The sequence below is a fragment of the Silurus meridionalis genome, chromosome 3 (assembly GCF_014805685.1).
Source record: "Silurus meridionalis isolate SWU-2019-XX chromosome 3, ASM1480568v1, whole genome shotgun sequence".
In the NCBI taxonomy this organism is placed as follows: domain Eukaryota; kingdom Metazoa; phylum Chordata; class Actinopteri; order Siluriformes; family Siluridae; genus Silurus; species Silurus meridionalis.
Window position 1 is genome coordinate 6,262,567 of NC_060886.1, and position 13,990 is coordinate 6,276,556.

Here is a 13,990-nt window from a genome sequence, read left to right on the forward strand (position 1 = left end):
ATATGCTGATCTAGAAGCACTAAGAGATTTTCTATAACTCAGGAGGCTCTCCTTCTATGCTATTTAAAATTCTGTCAATTTGGTTTGACGCCATTTACGTTCTAAATTCCGAGTGGTCTGTTTTAAGGTGCGTGTATGATCATTATACGATTCTCCCTAATCATTTTGGTTTTAAGGGGAAATACATCATCTAGAGTGTAACGGAACATTGATCAAAAAAATCAAGTGTGTCTGATTATGAAAATGAATAATAAAGTCACCAACAATTAAAGCTTTGTCTAAAGAAGTAGCTAAATTTGCGATGAAATCTGCAAATTTTATGAGAAAATCAGAGTAGGGCTCTTTGGTTATATACAGTATATATTAATAATTAATGGAATTGACTGACTAGACCTGCTTTTGGACACTAAATATTTTATGTTGGTGTAAAGAACAAATGTTTTACATTTGTGTTTATGTTATTATGTGACGCTTAGCTTATTATTGTAACTAGCTGCGACTCCGCCTCTTCTGCCAGTGGGGCTGGTGTATGTAACTATACCCAGGAGGACTCGCTTCATTTAGTGCTACATATTCATTCTGTTTAATCCACGTTTCTGTCAAACACATTATATTAAACTCCTGTTCAGTAATAATTCCGTTTATAGTCAGCGCTTTTGACGTGAGAGATCTAATATTCAACAATCCTATCTTTAGATCAGAGGTGCTGACTGTGCATTCAGTCCTATTTATCAGGCTACTTAAACAGACTTTCTGGGAATTTCTACATTTTGATTTCGCTCGGGGGTCAGACACAGTCTCAATATGGTGGATTCTGAGTGACAACTTTGTGCGGCTAGCAGACAGTCGGTTTAGCCTGTCAGTCTGCTCCCTGGCCTTAGCTCTGGACAGTCACTTGTTGACTAGTGCTGTGTTAGCACTAGTTAACAGTGTGTATAGCATGACTACAAGAAATGAGAGCAGCACCTTCCCGAGTGGGATGGATACCGTTCTGCCCTAACAGGCCAGCCTTGCCCTTAAAATTGCTCCAATTATCTATAAAGCCCACATTGAGTTTGGAGCACCACTTGGACATTCAGCAGTTCAGCGTCCATAACCTGCTGTGGGCTACATTGCCACGCCGCATTAGGATGGGGCCAGAGCATGTTACTGCATAGGACATTGCCTTTGCTAATTTACACACCTCAATAATATTACTCTTAGTAACCTCTGACTGTCGAAGGCGTATATCATTAGCTCCTATGTGAAAAACTATCTTAGAGAACCTGTGCTTTTCTAAAAACCTAAGCTGACCTGCTATGTTCGGTGCCCTGGCTCCCAGTATACCCATGACCTGTGCTGCTGGTGCCCCTAAAGGTCTATCTAATTTCATATGATTTAGAATAGAGTCTCCTATAAGCAGAGCTCTTTCAGGTTTCTCAGCGGGTGCTTCACTTAGGAGAGCAACCCTGTTAAGCAAACAGGTGAAGTGGAGAGGAATGGTGCTCCCGTGGGCGACCCTTGGCAATAAAATTAATGATCAATTATTTTTTTTTACAAATAAATGTAACAAAAAACATTCTATTGTACATGTATTAATCACACATGTACCCCATCCATTGTAGTGTATTAATGATTCTGGCTTCCAAAAATACACTACAGAAAATAAAATCACACAGGAAAACATATTATGGAAGTACTGGTATTAAAATCTATGATACTGGTCTTGAAAATACTTAATATTATATTGAAAAAAACAAAGTGGTATCTCTATTAAACAGCACAAACAAAGTGTTTTTTCCCTTACACGCTTCAATAATAATCTGTACAGATGGTTTCCTCGACAGCTTCTTTCCCCAGGAAATGGTCTGATTCGTGCTCAAGTTGCTCACGTTTATCGACTTAAAATTGACTTTCAGTTACTATAACTGCAAAGAAGCACAGTGTGAGCTATAAAAAAATAAAGCTAAAATATGTAACCTTTGGCTTTAATGTTAACTCCTGATCTGACATTTATGAGAAACTCTCTACACCACTATGTGTAGTAAAATTATGGAGCATCTATTTCATTTTTATTACAGATATTACCTCAAGAAAATGGTTATGGCTTTATCAGGGAGCGACAGAAAGTGTTCAAGAGAGAGAGAATCTTTGGCAGTCTGTAGACTTAATTCTTGCTCAGAGAATGCTTTCAGTTTCGAGGAAATCAATCATCCAACAAAATAAAACGTTACTCTGACAGTTAACATCGGTAACAAATGGGTATTTTTAGTCCATTTAGAGCTGAGAAGAATGTCGTTTGGATTTTAAATGATGAGCATAATGGCCAAATAATTGGTCCTTCTTGTTCTCTTTTCAAAATATAATAGCTCTACTATAATTCATTGAGGGCATGCTGTCTAGTTTCATGTCCCTGACTGTGCAAAGCTGATCTTTGGCCATTCACTCTTGAAAATCATCGCAGTTAATTAAAAATGTTGCCTATTTAACTATTGATCATCAATCCTGATTTAGTCAAGATGCTTAAGCCATTAGAGTGTTGTATAACAGCAGTTATGATGTCGTCTGACCAATTATTACATGTGATTGAAATGTTTTCGGCCGCATCATCTGCTTACTAATCATCCTCATCAGGAGAGCAATCACAAGGGCCAGCCTTAGCCTTAACACGCACACTGAGCACATTCGAAGTGCATTAGCATACTATCTATCAGCCTAATTAATACGACAGGCAAGACTCGTACTGTGACAGCAAGGTTATTTCATGTCAGTAAATGCAGCTTCAGAGGCATTACAGTAATCTGAGTGTAGATTTCATTAGGTTTGAATAATGGCACTAATGACTCGGAACAGAACGTTTAATCCACTTATGATGAAGCGGCCTGATAGATGATCGTGCTTGATGAGCGAACGCGTAAATCATGCCAGAGACGCCCGAACAAGGGAACTTAAGACTCTTGAATAACTCATCACTGTGGAAATCAAGAAGTGGCTGTTTTCCCACTATTTGCCCTTCGTCAAGAATATTTCTTCTTACTTCAACACCCTCTTTTTAAAAAAAAAGGCCATTTGTAAAAGGCATATATAAGAACTTGTGGTCCTCAGTAGCTGGAGATAAAACATTACTATACTTATATATGCAAATGTTATAACCAGAAAATACAAAAATATTGCATTAGAAGTATTGCATTAGGATAATCATACAGATACATTGAACATACTTCTAACATCTGGGTGACTGGTTAAGTAGAATTGTAGACAGAGAACCATACAAAAGGCCAAGGGTCAATCTGAACCTAAATTGAATTCAATTGAATTCAATTTTATTTGTATAGTGCTTTAAACAATAGATTTGTTATCAAAGCAGCTTTACAGGGCAATGTGTATCATTGGTTAAGGTTTGGGGTATCTGATCATAAGGTCAGGGGTTTAAGCCCCAGCACTGCAAAGCTTGGGCCCTTGATCAAGGCCCTTAAACCTATATGCTGCAGGGGCACCGTACCAAGGCTGACTCTTCGCTGGGATATGCAAAAATGAACAAAATGATAGCTCAGTGGGTTCAGTCTATGGGTTACTGATTGGAAGGTTGGTTCAAGCTTTGGTATCGCCAAACTGGCACTCGTGGGCCCTTGAGCAAGGCCCTTAAACCTCTGTGCTCCAGGGGTACTCTATCATGTCTGACTCCAGCTTTTTAACATCTCTGAGATATGTGAAGAAAGAATTTCACTGTGCTGTAATGTATGTGTACATATGTAATGTAATATGACATCTGCAATGTACATATGACAAATAAAGGCTCTTTTCAGAGATCAAGCAATAATAAATGAATGTATATTTGTTCCTTATAATTCTAAGATTGTACCCAATGCCTGAGCCAGTGGCGACTGTGGCAAAGAAAAACTTTAAAACTTTAAGAGGAACCAGACTTGAACCTTGAGAGGGAACCCATCTTCATCTTGGTGGCACTGAATGACTATTCACAGATAACAAGGTGGAAGCAGTTTACCAGACATCTGGACTACATGGAAAAGCACATTAAAGTCTAAGCAAATATGGGAAAACATAGCTATCTCTGGTCTTATGAGTCCAAAATTGAACTTGTGAAGCATGGTGTTAGTTGATAGTTAGCAATTATTTTCAAAGAGTAAACACCAGAACAAACAACCCGCACACAAAACACAATGAAAAATTACAAAGGATGTTTTTATGGTTAGGACACATGAATTCCAATAGCAGACAGATGCATCTGGGCTATTAGGTGACCTCTATATGTGTATATATGGAATTAAATCTATGCCTTTAAATATACAGGTACAAAAAGGCTTTTTGTATGCATATGTCTGAATGCAGATGCATCTGTACATCGGTTTGTAGATCAAAACTGTCAAAGCTACAACATACACTGCTTGGGCAAAAATAGACTGATATGTTGTTGCACTACCTTTATGACATATTCTTCATCGCATTATTTCGACAACCTTAAAAAACATTACAACATTTATTTCTATTTGGATTTGCACTCATTTTTGGCCAAGATCTTTGAATGAGGACAGGAGGATCAAAGTCTTCTCCAGCACATCTGAAAGACTTTCATTGGAGTTTAGATCAGGACTCTTAGCGGCCAACACATGCCTGATTCCTCATGCACCTTGAAACACTCTTTCACAATTTGAGCCTGAGGAATCTTGACATTTATATTCCTTTGCTGTCAGAGAAGGAAAAAACAAAACAAAGATGGGATAACCTGGCTGTTCAGTACATGCATCTTATTGTATTAATGGAATTTGAGAGAAGTGATGTTGATTAGAAGGTTGTGAGCCCCACCAAGCTACCATTGCTAGGGCCTTGAGCAAGGCCATTAAACCTTAACTACTCAGTTGTATAAATAAAATAATTGTAATTTGCTTTAGATAAGGATGTCTGCCAAATGGAATAAATGTAAATAGATGTAGGTCTCATACATTCAATTGCGCGGGTAGTCGAGGGTTAACAACTTTGTTGTTACTGGGATTTGAACTCACAAACCTTTAGAACAGAGTTTCAACATTTAAAACACTTCCCTTACTTGCTTATTGCCACAGAATTTTGCTGAGCCCAGATCATTAAACTTGTACAAAGGCTTGTACAGTAGGCGTTATGAATGAGAAGGATATGTACTTCCCTTCCTACCCTGGTGCACTCATCCTCCACTCTTTTTATCACATCAGTACACCACATTTGGTAAACTACTGGCTAATATGCTTCTTTCACTGTTTAGACTGTGGGAAATACAACAGATGTGCAATCAAAACCTAATGCCTGTTTGCATTCATGAAGATCCCTCTGATGCTTCTATCTCTAATAGAAGGAGACACCATGTTCAAACATGACCTCCAGCCACAGCTGGTTAAACACAAGCACTATATTGTTGGCCTGAATCTAGCACACGCTCAAACGATCTCTCAGCTTCGGCAGTTAGTGTGAACAATCACAACACGCACAATAGCACTGCACAAGACCTTGGCTGAGCTTCACACCATTCTGTAATCCTAATGAATAAAAAAATATTTGTACCTAAACTTTATAAAAGAATAAGGACAAAGAGGCCATAATGAAAAAAATGTCCCCTTCTGAAAAGTCTGAAAATAAAAAATAAGACATTGAGTAAAATTTCAATAAAAACAGTATGCAATGATTTGCAAATCACATAAACCCATATTATATTCACAAAAGAACATAGAAACATATATATTTAAACTGAGAAAATGTACAATAAATTAAAAAATAAGGCTATTTTGAATCTGATGGCTGTAACAGATCTCAAAAAAATTGGGACATGACAAAAAATAATTTTTATTAAAAAGTTGGAGAAACATTTAGCAAATAATAAGGTTATTTGACAACAGGTCAGTAAAATGTCTGGGTATAAATAGTGTATCAGTGTGAGGTAGGGTCTCTCAGAAGTAAATAAGGGCAAAACTTCACCAATCTCTGTAAGATCTGATCTGTGTCTACAAATTGTGGAACAATTTCAGAATAATGTTCCTTAACATCACATTGGAAAACAGTTGAATATCTCATTATTTACTACCGCGGTCCCCAACCATTGTGTGCCACAGACCGGGTTAATGTCAGACAATACTTTCACTGACCAGCCTTTAAGGTGTGGCGGATAAATACAGCAAAATAAAATAATATGACCGGCATAAAAACTGGTATTTTCTAAATATTATAATAAGCGTGAATCCACTGTGTTGTTTTTGTTTATTTTGCTAGTTTGGGGGTTTGAATTTAGTGGTAATGTATTATGTGTTAGCGGCCGGAGCAGCCCCTTTAAGAAGGTAGTGGATGGAGGTAAGACGTGACCGAGGCATCATGACATGCATCAAGAGTGAGTCATAGACAGATGTGGTGGAGAGAATCTGGTAATTTTCCAAAATAAAACATTGTTTAGAATCAGATACTAAATAAAATGGAAATAATGTAAGTTATGTATTCTTTCTGTGAGGCCCAGTAACAATTGACCCACGGACCGGTGCCGGTCTGCAGCCTGGGGATTCGGGACCACTGATTTACACTACATAATATCATTAAAAGTTTCATAGAATCTGAATAAATCTCTGCGCAAATGGGACTAGGGCAAAAATCAATATTGGATGCCTGTGATCTTTAGGGCCTCAGACGGCAGTGCATTTAAAAGTCATAATTCTGTAATGGGAATCACTGCATGGGGCTTATGAACAACTCCAGAAACCATTATCTGTGAAAACAGTTTACGATGTCATCCACAAATGCAGGTTAAATCTCTATCATACAAGTAGAAGGTATGCATGAACATGATCCAGAAACATCAAGTCAAGTCAGCTTAACTGTTATTTCAACCATGTACAGTGCAGTACACAGTTAAACGAAACAACGTTTCACTAGGAACAAGGTGCTACAGCAAACACCATAATTAACAAAGGGAACACAAGGAACACAGAAGTACACATAACTCTAAACTAAAAAGTCAAAGTGCACATGTGCAACATTTAGTTAAAGGGTACATGAGACAAGGAAAAAGGAAAAACACAGTAACACAGTAATGTCGACCAGTACAGTAGGCTGTGCAAGAAGGATTGTCTATATACAGTATGGAGGTTGTGTGCAAAAAGGTTGTGCAAAAATACAGTACAAAAGGTTGTGCAAAAGGCATTGTCCATATACAAATAAAAAAATATATACTGTACATGCAAACATTTGGCTGCAAACAACAGATTTTTTATATTTTTTTCCTCTGTTGATTTTGTTTGTGTACCAGTTTATAGTTAGATGATAGATTTGCATAAATGCAAATAAATTATTTTATTTCAATCTTTGATCTCGATGGAACGTCGAATGACGCTATTCATTCAAGCTCTAAATCTTTTTCACTTGTTGTGGAAGTGCCCATGTTCAATTTATTTGTGATGTCACACTCCTTAGTACTGGTGAATGGCTAATATAAAAGCAGACCATCCAGGCTTCAAAAATGTGTAATGTTTTCTTAATTTAATTAGTTATTAGTTCCCTTAATTATAGTTAATTATACTATCACATTTCTCAACACCCTGCTCAAGAGCAGCTAAGCACAGAGCTATTAAGAAAACCCAACAGTGCCATGACAAATCAACAGATTCACAGCAAATAATACAAATAATTAATTTGCTTATACTGATTGTCCAGTAAATCCTCCATTCTACCAGCTAAATAAAACATCAGTGCAGACTTTTTAAGCCTGAACATATATTTAAACCGTTCTTGCATTTTTTTGTTTTGTTTTACTGCCAGATTTTTTTTTATATATATAATATTTAGACATTTAGACAGGATCAACATTTATATGTATTATGCAATAAAAAAGCATATCCATAGAAATAATGCTTACATTAAAAAGTTAAAACACTGTTTTTTCAGTATGAGGACACACCAGGAGGTGCTTTTTTTCTATCATTACCTGCTAAAACTAATGCAAAACCCCACACACAGCGATACTTGGTGAATTGGGGAGCTTTTAGCACAGGTAAATGTTATGGTCATTTGACCTAATTACAAATTTGTAGAGCAACAAGCTCTACAACAGGAGATTAAAAGAAAGGTCAAAGCAATCATTATGCATAAATATGACACAGACATGGTCCCTGTTGGAAATCAATCAAAACATCATCCAGCTACATTATTTAATGTCTGTAAATGTTATCGGATAAAGCCCAGATTTTAGGCTTTGAAGGTTTGTCCCAGCCTCTAAGAGAAACCCTGTATAAGAGAACCACTGAGGTATGGAATATCCAGCACACTTTCATTCCTTTTATTTGATCCTACATGAATTTATCTTTTTTTTTTGCCCTGTTAAATTTGATTTTTAGGAACTCATCTATTAGGGTTGCACAAGCCAGTGCACTCTTAGTGCTGGTCCCAAGCCTGGATAAATGGGGAGGGTTGTGTTAAGAAGGGCATCCAGTGTAAAACATGTGCCAAATCAAATATGCAGATCATGAATCAGAATTTCATACCAGATCGGTCGAGGCACAGGTTAACAACGACCGCCACAGGTATCGTTAGTCAACAGGGTACCGGTGGAAATTGGGCTACTGTTGGCCGAAGGATATAAAGGAGAGGAGGAACACGTCTACGGAGACAGAAAGGAAAAGAGAGGTGTAGGACAGTGGAGGTTTGGGTTGGTACATTAAATGTTGGTACATTGACTGGTAAAGGGAGAGAGGTAGCTGATATGATGGACAGGAGAATAGTAGATATGTTGTGTGTTCAGGAGACTAAGTGGAAAGGGAGTAAGGCCAGGAACATTGGAGGTGGGTTTAAACTGTTCTATCATGGTGTGGATGGAAAGAGAAATGGTGTAGGGATGATTCTAAAGTAAGAGTACAGTAAGAGTGTAGTGGAGGTGAAGAGAGTTTCTGATAGGGTGATGAATGTGAACCTAGAAGTTGAAGGGATGATGATAAATGTCATCAGTGCCTATGCTCCACAAGTGGGTTGTGAGATGGAGGAGCTAAATAAACTCTCATTCTTGAGTGAAGTAGATGAATTGGTAGATGGTGTACCTAGGAATGAAAGATTGGTGATTGAGGCTGACTTTTATGGCCATGTAGGTGAAGGGAACAGAGGTGATGGGTAGGTATGGTCTTAAGGAGAGGAATGTGGGAGGGCAGATAGTGGTAGATTTTGCTAAAAGGATGGAAATGGCAGTGGTGAACACTTATTTTAAGAAGAAGGAGGAGCATAGAGTATAAGTTTAAGAGTAGAGGAAGGTGCACACAGGTGGACTATGATCTACGTAGGAGATACAACCTGAAGGTTATTGGAGACTGTAAGGTGTTGGCAGGGGACAGTGTAGCTAGACAGCATCGGATGGTGGGCTGTAGGATGGTTTTGGAGGTGAATAAGAAGAAGAGGAGGAGAGTGAGGACTGAAAGAAAAACAAGATGGTGGAAACTGAAGAATAAGGACTGAAATGTGAGATTCAGGGAAGAGGTCAGACAGGGGCTCGGTGGTGGTGAGGAGGTGCTGGAGGATTGGGCAACTACTGCAGAGGTTATAAGGGAGACAGCTAGGAAGGTACTTGGTGTGACATTTGACAGCTGAAGATGTTGAGGTTTTTGTTAGGAGTGATGAGGATGGACAGGATTAAAAATAAGTTTATAAGAGGGACAGCTCATGTAGGACGTTTCAGAGACAAGGTGAGGGAGGCAAGATTGAGATGGTTTGGACATGTGCAGAGGAGGGACACGGGGTATATCAGTCGAAGAATGCTGAGGATGGAGCCACCAGGAAGGAAAAGAGGAAGACCAAGGAGGAGTTTTATGGATGTGGTGAGGGAAGAAATGCAGGTAGTTGGTTTGAAAGTGGCAGATGTAGAGGACAGGGGGGTATGAAGACGGATGATCCGCTGTGGCAACCCATAATGGGAGAAGCCGAAAGAAGAATATATTATGGGATTAACAGTGTTTTCACAATCCATCAGAATGTTCTTATTTGCATATTTGCCTTGTCAGCAGTGGTGCACAGTAATGTTAACTAATACACTACACTACATGTAATTAGTTACTGTACTTAAGTAGCTTTTTTGTATATGTGTACTTTACTGAAGTATTTCCATTCAGGGAGATTTTTAATTTGACTACATTTCAAAGTCCAATATCTTACATTATATTTACTCAATCACAAAACAATCCACCAATCCAGTGCACTCTGTTTTTCATTGTTTTGATTGGCGCCTGGTGGTCTCTACTTGGCACCAACATGCAATTCAGCATCCGTTCAACAGCAAGCAGAACATTTTGAGAAGAATTAATGATGGAAGAAACTCCTGACTTTAACTTGCCACAACACCCGTTGACTTATTTACGTGATATTTTTTAAGTAGTTGAAAAGAAGGTTTTGATTAATATCATTCTATTAATAGAGCGGTGTGTTAAGAGTAACATTAGAGGTTTTCCACATAATCTGAGTTGATTAAGTAAAGAGTCTTGTGACAAAAATAATAACAGGACATTAAAGCCATAATAAATCATAGTACTTTGGATACTTAAGTACACTTGATACCTTTTGGTACCTAAGTACACTTGTATCTTTACTTTAACTCAAGTACATGGTTTGTGTACTTTGTCCACCACTGCTTGCCAGTAACCGTGATTGGAATTAGCACAGCATACGACTGTAACTTTCCAACCCTGTACATATTAGGCTCCATAATGCAGCGTTAACCATGCAACAGCTATGCTAACCCCGATTTCATAACTCTGAGTTATAAGCAGTTCCAACACCGCTTCGAATTTTACATTTTCAAGTGTTCCTCTACCATGGGGTTAAAAGCAATGTTTAGAGCAACAATAATCCAGGGGTTAAGTGTGATGTGAACAGCCCTCTTGATTTTTGTACATCCAACAATAATTGGTCATGTAATTTTAAAACACTAAATAAAATTAAACACAGACCTTTCACCTGGACTGGGGATCAAATCCAGAGCTTTTTAGCTTACATGCTCTTATCCAGAGCCATAGATCTTATTTACACAAATGAGTAGATGAAGGTTAAGGAGTTTGCTCAAGGGCCCTGCAGGGGCCTGTTGGTGTGGGATTTGGCCTTCTGATCAAAATGCCAATGTCTAAATTGTACTAATTAAATACTGCATTAAAAGTCTTTATCAGCATCAACATATTTGTGAGTTTTTCATTGGTTAACTATAATAATACGTGAATTAATCACACTATATACAGTAGTTTAGTCTAATGGCTAAATGGTGAAGACGTCACTTATAGGAAGGTTGTAAGTTCAAATCCCAGAGCCATTTTGTGGCTCTCTTGAACAACCCTGATGTAAAATAACTGATCAACCATCAGCATCAGCAGTAAGTTCATTTGAATCACTTCAAAAGCAATAAGAAAATGTGAGTCAGACACATGTCCTCTAAATTACAATGTTGTACCATTCACAAAATCATTGTGCTGAACAACACACCCTGCCCTCCCCTGCCCTACCCAACCCAACCCAGTGTTCAACTAGATTGTCTGCATCTCTGATTATTAGATTAGATTAGATTAGATCATATTCAACTTTATTGTTATTGCACGTTACTGTGCAAGGCAACGGAATACAGCTAGCATCTAAAGAGCATTAAGTGCATTAGTAGCAGTGTAAAATATTTACATATGTACAGGTTGCAATGCTATAATATATGATAGATATGAATGAATAATCATACATAAATTAATAATATAAATATAAATAAACAGTATACGGAAATATGTTGTTCTAATTTATGTCATATCATTTATCATTAGTGCAAATACCTCCAGAGGGACATTTCTTCCTAAAAAACACCAATGAAATTAGGTTAGGATTCTTTATATTGTTATATTGGAAATATTGTGCACTTTAGGGCATTGATCATATTTGTTATAGTAAGATTTTGATTACTACACTTTGTGTGATTAAACTTCTTCTTCTTCTTTTTTCGGCTGCTCCCATTAGGGGTCGCCATAGCAGATCATCCATCTCCATACTACATCTGCCTTTTTCAAACCAACTACCTGCATGTCTTCCCTCACCACATCCATAAACCTCCTCCTTGGCCTTCCTCTTTTTCTTCTTCCTGGTGGCTCCATCCTCAGCATTCTCCCACCGATATACCCCATGTGTCCAAACAATCTCAATCTGGCCTCTCTCACTTTGTCTCCAAAACGTCCAACATTCGCTGTCCCTCTAATAAACTCGTTTATAATCCTGTCCATCGTCGTCACTCCAAACAAAAACCTCAACATCTTCAGGTCTGCTTCCTCCAGCTCCAAAACTGATGGTATGAGGAAGAAATCTTGAGAGGAACCAGACTCAACAGGGAACCCATCCTAGTTTGGGTGGCACTGAATGTCCATTCACTACAGTTCATATACATTCACATTTACGGCATTAAGCAGACGCCCTTATTCAGAGCGACGTACAAAAGTGCCTTGAGTCTTTATTAATAAATAAATCAACACTGGTTTACTAGATTACAAATTTTAGATACCATCAGCCTATAACTACGATGAGATTTTTTATCAATATAAACAGACACAACAAACCTGAAAAAGTGCTAGTTTAAGTGTTCAATGAAGGGGTAGGACTTCACCTATTGCTTGAAGATGATGCCAGTGATTCAGCTGTTCGGACATCTGGGGGAAGTTCATTCCACCACAACGGTGCCAGAATAGAGAAGAGCCCTAAAGTATACTTATTATTATAAGTTTACTTATTATAAGTCATTAAAATATACTTATTATACTTATACCTATAATTAATTTTTGTTAAGGTGCGCGGTGAATGAAGGCAACGTATACGCGTTACACTTTTTTTTCTTGCATTATTTATACTGTATCTTGTGTCTGTTTCCCTTATGTTCTTAAGAAGTGGTAACTCAATGGTTGCTCAATGGTTGTTTGGAAGGTTGGCAGTCCAAACTTGGGCCCTTGGCAAGACCCTTAAACTTCTATTTATATACAGAGATATACAAAGAAAAAATATTCACTACAATAAAGCATGTTTAGTCACTTATTAGTCGTATGCTGCTTGGAGGATTCACAGAGTAAGAATTTTATTATATTAGATTAGATGATTAGACTAGATTCAACTTTATTGTCATTAAACATGTACAAGTACAAGGCAACGAAATGCAGTTTGGATCTAACCAGAGTGCAATATCAGCAAGTACAGGATATACAGTGTTTACATCATTTACATAAATTAAATAAAATGGTATTATAGGACTATAAACAGTAATTTACAGATGTGTATGTACTATGAATATAATATACAGATGAAATGGTCTATGTTCTAACAGTTGGTCTGACATCTATGGTCTAACAGTTGCTTTCCTGTTACTATGACACAGTAAACAATTGAATCTCTTATCTTGTACACTGAACTTTCTTTCATCTTCTCCCATTAGGGATCACCACAGCGGATCATCCGTATTCATGATCCGCATGTTCGATTTGGCACGTTTTTACGCTGGATGCCCTTCCTAACGCAACCCTCCCCATTTATTCGGGCTTGGGACCGGCACTAAGAGTGCACTGGCTTGTGCAACTCTAATGGCTGGGGTTGTGTCTTGTACACAGACTTTATGGTTTTCCCACCGTGTAACATAACCGTGTGTAAGCTGCTCTTATCTATTTAAAAAATAAATAGATTTTATAAATATATATATATATATATATATATATATATATATATATATATATATATATATATATATATATATATATTTATTTATTTATTTATTTATTTATTTATTTATTAGATATTACAAATACAGTCAAATGTGTTCATTCTGAGCATATTTGACTGTATTTTTAATATCTTGCATGTATTTGTTATCACTGTGGTTTGCATATACTGATTCAGGAAGTTATCACACCCTAATCATGGCACTCTAAATATACTGCTTTGATAGGTTGAATGTAACGAATAGTATGAAAAATACCTTATCCTCCACTCTGCTTTGTGATTTGTGTGT